Source organism: Balaenoptera acutorostrata, chromosome 21 (assembly GCF_949987535.1).
Source record: "Balaenoptera acutorostrata chromosome 21, mBalAcu1.1, whole genome shotgun sequence".
In the NCBI taxonomy this organism is placed as follows: domain Eukaryota; kingdom Metazoa; phylum Chordata; class Mammalia; order Artiodactyla; family Balaenopteridae; genus Balaenoptera; species Balaenoptera acutorostrata.
Genome location: NC_080084.1, coordinates 18,023,052 through 18,035,941, shown reverse-complemented (window position 1 = coordinate 18,035,941; position 12,890 = coordinate 18,023,052). Strand labels below are relative to the sequence as shown.

Here is a 12,890-nt window from a genome sequence, read left to right as displayed (position 1 = left end):
TTGAGTTGATATTTTTGTGTATAGTATAAGACAGTAATCTAGTTTCATTCTTTTTCATGTGGCTGTCCAGTTTTTCCAAGAACATTTATTGAAGAGACTATCCTTTCTCCTTGCATGTTCTTTGCTCCTTTGCCATAAATTAATTGTCCATACATGTGTGGGTTTATTTTTGGGCTCTCAATTCTGTTCCATTAATCTGTGTGTCTGTTTTTCTGCCAATAACATGCTGTTTTGATTAGTATGGTTTTATAGTACAATTTTATTTTATTTTATTTATTTATTTTATTTATTTATTTTTGGCTGCGTTGGGTCTTTGTTGCTGTGTGCGGGCTTTCTCTAGTTGCGGCAAGCGGGGGCTACTCTTCGTTGCCGTGCACGGGCTTTTCATTGCAGTGGCTTCTCTTGTTGGGGAGCACGGGCTTCCGGAGTTGTGGCTTGCGAGCTCTAGAGCACAGGCTCAGTAGTTGCGGCGCACGGGGTTAGTTGCTCCGCGGCATGTGGGATCTTCCCAGACCAGGGCTCAAACCTGTGTCCCCTGCATTGGCAGGCAGATTCTTAACCACTGCGCCACCAGGGAAGCCCTATAGTATAATTTTAAATCAGGGAGTATGACGCCTCCAGCTTTGTTCTTTTTTCTCAGGATTGGCTATTTGGGGTCTTTTGTGGCTCCACATAAATTTTAGGATTTTTTGGCTCTATTTCTGTGAAAAATGTTGTTGGAATTTTGATAGGGATTGCACTTAATCTGTAGATTGCTTTAGGTAATATGGATGTTTTAACAATGTTAATTCTTCCGGTACACGAGCATGGAATATATTTCCATTTCTTTGTGTCTTCTTTGATTTCTTTCAAAAATGTCATACAGTTTTCAGTGTACAGGTCTTTCACTTCCTTGGTTAAATTTATTCCTAGGTATATTATTCTTTTTGTTGTGATTGTAAATGGGATTGTTTTCTTAATTTCTCTTTCTGCTAGTTTGTTGTTAGTGTATAGAAATGCAACATATTTTTGTATATTGACTTTGTATCCTGCAACTTTACTTCTAATAATTATTTCTAATAGTTTTTTGGTGGGGTCATTGGGGTTTTCTGTACGTAAAATCATGTCATCTGCAAATAGTGACAGTTCTTCCTTTCCAGTTTGTATACATTTTATTTCTTTTTCTTGCCTAATTGCTCTCCAGTACTATGTTGAGCAAGAGTGGTGAGTGTGGGCATCCTTGTATTGTTCCTGATCTTAGAGGGGATGGCTTTCAGTTTTTCACTACTGAGTATGATGTTAGCTGTGGGTTTGTCATATAATGCCTTTTTATGTTGAGACATGTGCTTTCTATACCCATTTTATTGAGAGTTTTTATCATAAATGGGTTTTGAATCTTGTCAAATGATTTTTATGCATCTATTGCGATTATTATATGGTTTTTGTCTTTCATGTTGTTAATGTGGTGTATCATGTTGAATGATTTGCCAGTATTGAACCATCCTTGCATCCCTGAAATAAATCCCACTTGATCATGGTATGATACCTTTAATGTATTGTTGTATTCTTTGGTAAAACCTTCTAACTCTCGACAAGCTCACTTACTTTGATTTCTGTGGGTTAAAGGGAACAGATAAAAGACATGGTCCTAGATAGCTGCCATTTTTTTTGTCTCTGTCGGCTGACTTTTTGTTTTCTTTTAAAAATATCAGTAGATATTCTTTGAAGTCAGAAATATGTTTATGGTTCAGTTAACTCCACCTTTCACCACACCATGAGAAAATACACCTCTTTCTCTTTAAGAAAGCCACTGTTCTCCATACTCATTATAAGAGTACCATATTACTATACCCCTTGAGTGCTATCTCCCCCAGAGCATCAGTCTCCCAAAGGTAGAGCCATATATCTTTAGCACCTAGTACCAATCCTGGTACAAAAAGGTGCTTAGTATCCACTTCATAGTCAGTGAATAAACAAATCATTCAATGATGTTCAAATACTAGTCCTCAAATTTTGCTTTAAAAAATATGCAGAAAACCCGTGCTCTCTCTATCCACATCCCCAATTCAATCTGGCACATTAGTAATCTAACCAGAGAGTGATTTCAGACCTGGATGTTCTACTTTATAATACACTTGGCAAATCCAAAGATCATTTTGATTTTCAATCCATAAAAGGAGTTGTATCCTACAAAGCTGGATAAGCTTTAAGCTCCATATAGGTGAAGACAAGAACTCATCATGCTTATAACCCACAGGGAGGAAAAATCCAGGTTTTTCTCTTGAATGTTTACTCAAATATGAATGAAAGAGAAAAACTGTGGGAGGGGAAAGAAGCTGGAATTAGGTCATTTGTGTGTTACTGTAACATAGAAAGATGAATACTACTTACTTTTCCTTGCAGTTAATCAGATTAAGGTTCGATTCAACCAGTTCCTTCCTGAGAATACACTCTAAGTGGGGTTTAGTCGGGGGCTCAGTATGGAAGAGTGTGGATTTGTCTTGAAGCTGCATTTACAGAGAAAGGGTACTGTTTTTATTTTGATGCGTTTATTTTTGGTGGCTTGGGCAGAGTGGCTAAACTCTTGGTGTCACCACTGGATTCAAAAGAACCTACTATTCATATTATAGTGTGGTTTACCCCAGGCAACATTTGTAGTTCTGCATTTAAATGCTTTCATCACCTATCAGAGAAGACACCTGAATGAACTCTCATTTTCTGAAACATGAAAATCACTTAAAAATTATATATGTATTAGTCTGACAAATTCGCTAAATAACTCCATTTGCCTCAGCTACTTTTCTCTCATTTTCTATCTCCAAATATCAGAGGCAAATATAAAATGATTTCATTCAGTAATCAAGACTAATTCCTAGGTGTGTTTATGTAATTTTTTTTTTTTTAATATTTATTTATTTATTTATGGCTGTGTTAGGTCCTCATTTCCGTGCGAGGGCCCTCTCCAGCCGCGGCAAGTGGAGGCCACTCCTCATCGCAGTGCGCGGGCCTCTCACTATCGCGGCCCCCCTTGTTGCAGAGCACAGGCTCCAGACGCGCAGGCTCAGCATATGTAATTTTTGAGTAAAAATAAATGATAATGTGTTACTTAGAAATTGTAAAGATCATATTTACTTTAGTAGTTTGAAAAAAATCTGACAAGCTCTAGAGCATGAAATAAGTGATTAAAGTGAATTCAAGCATACTCTTTTTTAATCTCCAATTAACAGGACATTTCTATCTTTTTAATCCTTAAGAAAAGCACCATTAAAGTTCCAGAGCAAAGAAAGATTCAGTAGAAACACAGATACACAGATAGTTCATCTAATGAAAGAACCAGCCTGCCAGGAGCTATTATTTCCATGATCAGACCTTGGTTCTTCCTTTGTATTGCTGTTCATTAAATGGATAGGCTTTCTGGGACTTTGGTGGGGAGGACCTTTTAAAAATCATTTTCCCAATATTTTACTTTGATTATTAAACCAAAACAAAGGAATATTATTTCACATTCAGATAGAACCACCATAGGCAGAGGTGGGCACTTGGTAATTTTTAGTGATTTATTTGCTTGATGCTTTTTCCAGCAATTTTCCAGTAATGACTATAACATCCATCTGTTTGAAATGCAAATTGGTTAGCAACTGGATCCTTTTTTGATTCTTACAATATGTCATGTACCTGCTTTGAATGAAATATTCTAGCTCTGATGAAATACGTTTTCGATAAGCGTTAGACATGGAGTGTCACTCAGCATTCATTCTGGTCTCCTTCAAGTGTGCCTTCCTCTATCTCTGAGGCTGGAAAGCCATAAACCACATTTCCCAGAGTCCCTTGCAGCTAGGGTTCTGGGCACAGCTTAGGTTCTGCCAGTGAGAGGAGCTGGATGAGAAGCCAGGTGTCTAAGGAAGATGTTTGCCAGCTTGTTTTTGACGTTGGTAACCATGTTCCGTTACTAGCTTCCTGGGTGGAGTGGCGCATTGTAGCAGCTTCTCTGATCACTGGAACACAACTCAGAGAGTGTGCTCTTGATGTCAGCAGCTCAGGTGGTGGCTCTGAATCCCAACCTCCAGACTTTGGCAGTGATGGCCCTAGGGGGCCAGTTCAAAGACACCTGTTCTCTCTACCGTCCTCCCCAGTCAGGGAACCTGCACCGTGTGCAGAGTCTCTGCAGGTGCTGTTCACTGGGCATTAAATGCTCTTCCTTCCCCAAAGACCTTCCTTCACCACCCCCTCCCTCCACAGGTCAAATTCCCCATCTCTGCCTTTCACATGTTTCCTGCATAGCACTTAGCACAGTTATAATGACAGGTTTACCTGTGTATTACCAGCAGACATGCTTCCAGGAGGGGTCAGGTCTGCTTTTCTTGCATTCTGAAGGCTTAGCATGGTGCCTTGGGGATGCTGAATGATTAAAACCTGCATGAATCATATTGCTGCTTCAGCCCCAAAGTCCAAATACTCCATTTCTAAATATATAACTGTCTAGGGGAAAACTACAGACTATTATCATTTTATGAGGGCCACACTTCTAATGGCATTAAGAGAAACTAAATAATTAAGGGTTTAAATTTGATTTTAGAATTTCAATGGGTCATCTCCTTCGATCTCATCATTATCTCCAAAAACCACCACAGGTAACTTCTTTCACCTAGGTAAGCCAAAGGCCTATGCATGGGGGAGAAGATGCAAGTTTCACAGTACGAGCCTCTAACTCCCAAAAAACACTGATTACTAAGAGTCTAGTGTACCCTATACTATATTCTATGAGAGTATACTAAGTATACCAGGACAGTGGAATGAGCCACTCACCCAAATATTCAATTCTACCATCAATTACACAGCAACCCCTCCGCAGCCCCTAGGAGATGATATTTAAGTCATAGTATTTCTCTTTCTTGTAAGACAGCTCACAATGTGCATTTTACACCAAGTAAAATGCTCCATTTGCTCCTAACAGCCACCTTAGTTAGGAAGCATCATTATTCCCATTTCACAGATGAGGAAACGGCTCAGAGCTGGGATTCAGTCCAGGTAATGGAGCTCAAACTCCAAGTGGTTAGAAGTTTCTCTGGATGGGAAGTGAGTACGCAAAGTGAATGGTGTCACTCCTTTTACATACATCTTAGCTAGAGGTCCAGGCTATGTACTGTCTGATGACATCAAGAGAAGAGAATCACACAGGCTGAGGGACATTCAACTGGTCATTTAGCACCACCATACTTTGAGCCTGACCAGCAGCCAGCGACCAAGGTATGCCAAAATCAGCCTCCATATTTAGTTCCTTCCGTCTGCCCTTAAATAAATCACCAGTTTCTTCATCCTTTCCTGCCACTCTCCTCAAAACCCTTCCTAATTTATCTACGAGTAAAAACATAAGATCGCACAGAGAAGTGCTGACAGCCTGATCGCAACAATTCATCATACCAAGGGCTAAATCACAGTGAGAGCTGACTCAGTTCCCATTTAAGATATAAGTCATTCATTACAATTACATTAATTCATTACAAGTGGAATGCATATAAGTATTCACATATCCACCTATCAGAAATACTGAAAGTATTAATACCTTCTTTACAGCCCTCTTAATCCCCAGTAGGATTTGACTTTAGAAGATATCGCGATACATACACAGAGGTTTAAGATGTATTGGGAAGCCCCCCACTCCGCCCCTCCATTTTAATGCAGAGTTAACCATGAAGACATAGAATTTTCCATTTCCCATCCCTCTGGTAAGTAAAATTTTACTAAAACCTTTGAACTACTTTGGTGCTCTTGCTATATTATGACAAACACACAAAAGGCCAAATTATTTCCAAAGAACATCATTACAGTAATTGAATCTTTCTGGAAAAAGGATTTCTTTTGAATTAAGAGAAACGTCTGTAGACAGCTCCCCTCTCAAATCCTACCAAATGCATTAAGAAAGCGGTTCTCTGGAGCAGTTTCCTTAGTGAGGAGGTAGATCCTTTTCAACCTATCCGGGTCCACTTCAAAAGAAGCTATGGGCAATCAGTGACCATCAGGGAGTCACTCATTCTCTCCAAATGATCTTCCCCTCTGAGCTACTCTAGAGCATTCCTCACCATCCCTGGAGAGTCCTTTATACTGCATTTTCAGCCAGCCATCAAGGACAGAAGAACCTACAGTTCTCTCTTCCTAAACTTCAAAACAGATTAACCATTCATTAGTCAAGGATTCGCTATGCTGATGAGTCACGTGAATAATAGTACTTCAGCCCCTGAAACAAGGGGTTAAAAGCCAACTGTTACCTGTATTATTGCTAATAACCGTAACCTCAAAATGATATAGTCACATTCTAGCTCTTCGCCCACAGGAAATGTTCAGTGTACACTTAAATGCATGCAGACCAACCCATAAAAAGCTTTGCACGGAGGTGTTCACAACCTTACCTTCTTTCTACATAAAGCATCCCATGCTTATAACATTTATCACAAAGAAGCCAGATAATACATAAGGACACAGATAGCAAATATTATACAAATCCTACCATCGCATTTTGATATTCCTTCTTAGACTGTATTTTTGACATTAGCTTGGGCTATTTCAGTAAGTTCTTCCAGATCAACTAAAAAATATTCTGACAAACTTTCTGGCTTCAAGTTATCTTAGTTCATCGCCTCCTGCTAGTTAAAAATCAGTTCCCAAGTGATAGCTTCTAAAGGGAAAGATACACGTGTACTCCAGGAAAACACAAATGCATTTTCACCTTTAGACACTACATGTCCCCTACAGCTCTGGGTTCTGATTTATCCGGTGTAACATCTGAAGCACATCACCGCAGTCCCTTACTGACGCCAGGCTCGGCTGGCTGTTCGGATCACGTCTAAGTTTTCAAGGTAAACATGTTACCCTCGGCGACTGTAATGACAGCGGAAGAGCAGGCACTCACCCAGGCGGTCAGACCCAGGACGCGGGCGCCGGAGAGCGCGGGAGGCGACCTGTCGCGCCCCCTCCTCCCGGTCCGCGGGGAAGGGGCAGGCGCAGGGCCGGCCGAACTAGGGTGGAAAAGAGGCTTCCCGCCGCTCCGCTCTGCGGACCATCGTCAACGCCACGGTCGCCGGCGCTGGCTGCAAGGTATGGGGGCGGGCAGCTCTACGGAACCGAATAGTTGCAGTGAATCCCCCCGCCCGAGGCCGGGGAGGAAAATCTGCCTTCGCATCAAAGCCGGGGTCTGTACCGGCTGTAACTTCCACCCGGTGACCTACTTTAGAGTGTGAGAATGAAAGCGATGGGAAAAAATAGACGGAGCGTGCGCGGGGGAGCGGGGCGCCGCGGACGCGCGTGCCCGAGTGGGAGCGCGCGCGCGCGCTCCCAGGGCTTCCGAAGAGAAGTTGCTGCGCGGCCCCCGGAGGCCTCGGGCAGAGCCTGGGGGCCGCTCCTCCGCCAGTGCCTCCTCCGGCCGCGGCCCGGGTGCTGGCTTCCCGGGGCTCGGGGGCCTCCGGGCGACCGCCCGCGGCCCCGGCGGCGCAGCTCCCCGCCCCCATCGCCGTCCCGGCCTTCCTGACCCGCCCTCACCTCTGGGGGCTGCGCTCGGGCTCCGGCGGCCCCGGGACCCAGGCCCGCGGCGCCTCCGGGCCGGGAGGGCGGCCAGCCTCGCAGGGGCGGCGGGCGCCGAGCGGAGCCCGGGGAGTGCCGCCTGCCTGCCCTGTCCCCTGGGAATGCCCCGCCCGAACGTGCCCGGGAAGTGAGGCTCTGCCGCGCCGCCTGGCCTGGGGATCGGGGTGACCTTCCTGCCCGCTCCCCGCGCTCTTCTCGTCGGTGCCTCCCGGCGTGGCCCGTCCTACGTGGGAGAGGACGCCGAGGCGAGCACACCTGGAGCGCAGCAACGCCGTACCTGGGTGACAACAGCGTGACGTTTCAGCGCGTCTTCTCTCATTTGATCCTGGCAAACACCTTCTGCCACGGAAAGGTCCCCAGTGGGTACATGGGAAAACCGACGATCAAAGGGGTTAAGTCCCAGGTGCCACTGGTCAGACTTTCCAGATTTTTTCGCTCAAACGGCCTGCGTAATTTGTTACGAATTTTGCTAAACTAGGCCCATCAGAAGAAGGGATGGAACTTAGGTTGGAAGTATCTGCCGAAAGCTGGACACAGATTTCCCCTCCCCCACCCTCCGCTTCGGTAACAATAGGGTTAACTACTTTCTGCCAGGTCCTTAGCCTGGTCGTCTTCAACCTCTGTTATCAAACAGCTCAATAATCTTAAGAGGCGTATGACTTTAAAAAAAAAAGGCGCGTACCCAATACTGGAAAGTTAACATGTTTAGTAACTGTTCTGATCCTCTTCCTGTTTGAGCTTGACCCTCCTGGCTGGTGGAGATGTACTTCCAGGCATGGTTTTTCGTGGGGACCCAACTACATGCCCATATAGATACCGGTGATGCTATTTAAGGCGCTACCAAGAGGGCGGTGAAGATCAGCATATATAGTTCGTGATTCTGGAATAGTTTTCTAGTGCCACACTATATCCGGGTAGGGGAGGGAACCTTTGCTTCGGCATCTCTATCTTAATGCCCAAGGATAATCAAGTTGACATTTCCTTTTTATATAAATGTTTCGTTTTGCATTTAAAAGGGAAAAAAAATCATGAGCCTGATGATACATGTTCTTCTTGAGCTGAACGCCAGCCCACGGAAGTGCCACTGCTCATTTTTGTTTCCATTCAGTGGAATTAGAGCTGCACTATTTCCTTGGACACAGGCTCCATACTGGATACTGGGATGTTCCCTGCGCTCTTCTAACAGTGCAGTAGGAGGCAAAGCACACCTAAATAAGTGTAGTCCAGTGGCTGCCACATAGCAGGTGCCTACAAAAATACTTGTCCAGGGAATAGGACCTCAACAGAATGTGATAAGTGTGAACGTGCTCTGGCTGGCATCCTGCAGGAAAACATGCGGGAAATCAGTTATAGGTGACGAGGTCAGGGGAGGCATCCTGAAGGAGGCAACAGGTGCAGGATTTTGATATGCAGAATTGGCTAAGGAATGGAAATGAGAAAGTTTGTTTGCTATGCTTTCAAGATGTGGCAGAGGCAGAGGTTCTTAACCTTTTGTCGGTAGTAGGCCCATGTGAGAATCTGATAGAAGCTTTGGAACTTTCCTATATTTAAAAAAAAGAATGTAAAAATATTTGCATACATTTTCTGGGATTTCACAGACTAGCTAAAGCAGATCTGTGGAATCCCTAGAGGTCTGTGAACTTGAGTTACCATTTCCATGTTGGGAGGCAGGGAGAAAAATAGATTATTCTATTTGAGGCCATTATAAGAGGCATTTCCATGGCTACTGACAGAATTTGGGTAACGGCTGAGGGATTGGAAAGAAAAGTGTGCTACAGAGAAAATGTGTACGCTACCAGAAGCAAAGCACTCCCTCTTTGAAGCAGGACCTTTTTAACACTTTTTTTTTTTTTTGTACATGAGAATTTCACTTTCAGCTCTCAGCAAAAGGGTTCGGGGGGAAAGACATAGATAAAATATGACCGCCAAACATTGGCAGTTACTGATGCTGGGGGTATCGTGTTATTATCTCCTTATTTGTGATGCTTGACATTTTTCATGAAAAAAATTATTATGTCTCAGGATTGGACATAACCAATCCTATGATGTTTCTTAACCCAGCTTGTTAGAATGGAAATTTTGTATGGAAAAAAAGGAAACAATACAAGTATGCCAGTGATACCATCTATAAGATTGTTATTAATTAGTGGAGTCTATACAGAAGTAATAGTTTTTCTCTTACAGTGAATTATGAATTGTGGTGGCCATAGTCTCAACAGAAATTAGACCACTGTGGAACACTGAACAAGTGTTCTCCTGTTTCTTCCTGAACTCACACTTAACTTCATTTTACATTGCTTAGTTCACTAAGTGCCTTTATTATTAATATATATTACAATATATTATTATATATTATGATATATATTATTAACTAATAACATATTAAACAATATGTTATATTGTTATGTATTGTAATAGCAACATATTATATATGTTATATATAATATTGTGTTATATTGATATAATAATATAATCATTACATTATATAATATGATATATTATTTTATTAATATTATTCAACTGCTTCATGAACTCAGTTCCTGTATTAGTTAACTGCGTCTAGCGTGCCCTTCTTGAGGAGCAGCTGGCAGGCCATGGTCCTCTGAGTACCTGCTCTGCCCATTTTGAGAAAGGCAGCCACGGTGGTTCCTTACACAGAGGTTGCCATACTTTCCATCATGTGACTAACTCAGACAAGGATTCCTGCCCACCTGAGGGAGCTCTCTAGTTTGTCCTGTGACCTACAAGGCTGCGGCTGGAGAACGATGCCGTATAGGTATGTGCTGTATGGTAGATGACGAGACAGACCCAATCAGATCTTTTCCCAAGAGCCTTAGAGGCAAGGCCTGGATTTGAACCCAGGCAGTGAGTGTTCCAGGGCCTGGGTTGGTAACCACTCTGTTCACGGCCTCAGGAGAAGCAAAGACAGAGTTAAACAGAGCCACTTGCACGACTGAGTCACACTGTAGGAGCAGTGGCTGCCTTGACGATGAAGAGCTCACCCTACTGTACTACCTGGGGCTGCTGTTTCCTTGCTGACCTTCTAGAACCTTCTGAGTTGCTTATGACTGCAGAGACTATTGCTTGTTCTTCCTTACTTCCTGAGCTTCATAATAAAGCAATGTAGATAACCTGCTTCTGTCTTTATAACCTGAAAGAACACAACCGTGTGATAACATACAGTGCCTGTAACACTGCCATGACAGGAAGTGGAGCTACAGCTGCCCTGCCCGTGGCTCTGCCCTTTTAGTGGGCTTCTCTCCTCCCGATAAAAACAGACATGTTATCTGCAAATAAATTTCTACAAGTCAAATCACATTTTCCAATTGACTTTTTTTAAGTAAAATAAATTTTTAAAAAACACATTTTTCCCCTGAACCATTATGAAAATTATATGCAGAATTTAGCAGCTATGATTTTTAACCATTTACTTTATGGAAATATGAAAAAAACACATAATGAATAACTACTAAAACCAAATTACTTCATGTCCCTTCTGCTTGACATCCATGACCAGTTCTCCGTTGCTTATTAAATACCACGAATGCCACAGAATAGGATACAGAGCCCCTGACCCCAACCTACCTCTCTGGGCCCAAGGAGAATCATGAGATTTTTCTAGCTTCTGCAGCCCTAAGCTCCACACCTCTGGTTTCTTAAATTAAGGCAAGAAATTCATGTAAGCTATTTTTCTAGAGCTTCTGCCCATTATCTTATTTATTTTGTCCTCATTTTCTATCAGAATTCTTGGCACTTAGAGGTTAATGCACATATTTTAACTAATGAATTCACATGTATTGCTACGATGCTTATATAACTATTCCATTCAGTTCAACCTTGACCATCTACTTCATACAAGGCCTTAATCTAAGTACTGGCTATTAACCATATTGGGTGCTTACCTGTTATTACTATAATGGAGACTTTAAAAATATTGCCATGTATTTACCCACATTTTTCCTCCTTTCAAAGTCATTCCATATTTTTGAGTGATTTTAACTAGTTTAGCATGATACTATCTTGGTGCATAAGAAAGTGGGATCTCTCCACTGGTGGAATGGTAAACTGAGGCGAGATTAGCCACAGATTACAGGAAAAAATTGTGAGGCGCTGTCAGGAAGATCACTGGAGGAGACTGGAGACAAAGCAGTCTGAGAACAGGGATAGACAAGGCTCAAGCTTTGTGACCTCTTTGCGTTCAAAGGGTTTCCCACAACAGACCAGTCCAACTGGACTGGGGGCTCAAAGAGCTCACAGCTGTTGATAATATAAATCAGCACATCTTGGAAACAGGAGTGCTGACCAAAAGCTGTTCTTAGCATTTGGGGGTATGCAAGGGCTGGGGTCCAGTATACTGTCCACCTAAGTCCTAAATCCTTCACTTCTTCAACCACTTTGTTTCCAGAGAGTCTGGTGCTGTTTCTTTTTTCCATGGAACTGGTATTCTCCAGACCTATGAAGCCCAGAAGGACTCCTTTGGGGGTAAATAGTGAATTTCCCAACATGGAAGATAAGACGGTTTCTTATCGGATAGAGTTTTATGGGCCTCTGTCTTCCTGAACTACGTAAAAAATAACCCCACCAAAAATCTCAACATTTCTCAAGCACCTCTCCTTGGTTCTCTGCTTTTCTCTCTCCATGATCTTTCCCTGGACAGCCTCATCCGCCTTTATGACCGCAAGCAGAATCTCTGTGAAGATGTCTCAAAAATCTGTGTCTCTGAGTTTGTCTTCTTGTAAACCTCCTGACCCACGTTGCTGGCAGCTTGCTTGCCGTCCCCTTCAGAGTGACCTCAGTACATTTGGATCTGAGGTCCTGTGCTCTCCGTGGACCTAATCGAGCTGCTCTTTGCATTTCTCTATGAATCCCATCCTCCCAGTCACCTGCTACATCCTCAAACTCTTTGCTTCTCCTGGCCCTTCATATCCCACTGGCAACCACCATCTGCCAATTTGATCTTTGTAATACTTTTATTTATCTACTTCTCTCCCTTCTAATTGTTTCTACTTTAGTCGTTTATGTCCTATTACTTCTCACCTAGATGATTATAATAATTGATTAATTTGGTCTCCTGACTTTCAAAACCATCTCTTCTTTAAAACCTTTTAGCTTTTATCTAAAACCGAATCACTCTGTCCAGAGATTTTAGCACTCCTTATCTATGTACCTCTTATAAAACTTATTACTAACTTTTTGAAGTATTTATTCATTTTTTTCAACAAGTATTCATTGGACATCTATTATATGCCAGGCACTGTGCTAGGAAAACAGTGGTGAGCAAAACAGACAAAATTCCTACCCTCATGGAGCTTATGGTCTAGTGAGATGACAGACAT

General features: G+C 42.7%; 1 protein-coding gene across 3 annotated transcripts in view; it reads right to left on the bottom strand.

The window, feature by feature from the left end:
• TRMT9B (tRNA methyltransferase 9B (putative)) overlaps positions 1 to 7,533 on the bottom strand; it is a 72,683-nt gene extending 65,150 nt beyond the window's left edge. For 2 of the 3 annotated variants that reach the window (XM_057537354.1, XM_007174040.2), the window contains exon 1: positions 6,887 to 7,207. The gene's annotated coding sequence lies outside the window, so the exon portion shown is untranslated. Of the gene's footprint in view, positions 1 to 6,886; positions 7,208 to 7,512 lie in introns of those variants that run through there. The other variant, XM_057537353.1, reaches the window with a different exon arrangement.
• Between the last annotated feature and the right edge of the window lie 5,357 nt (positions 7,534 to 12,890).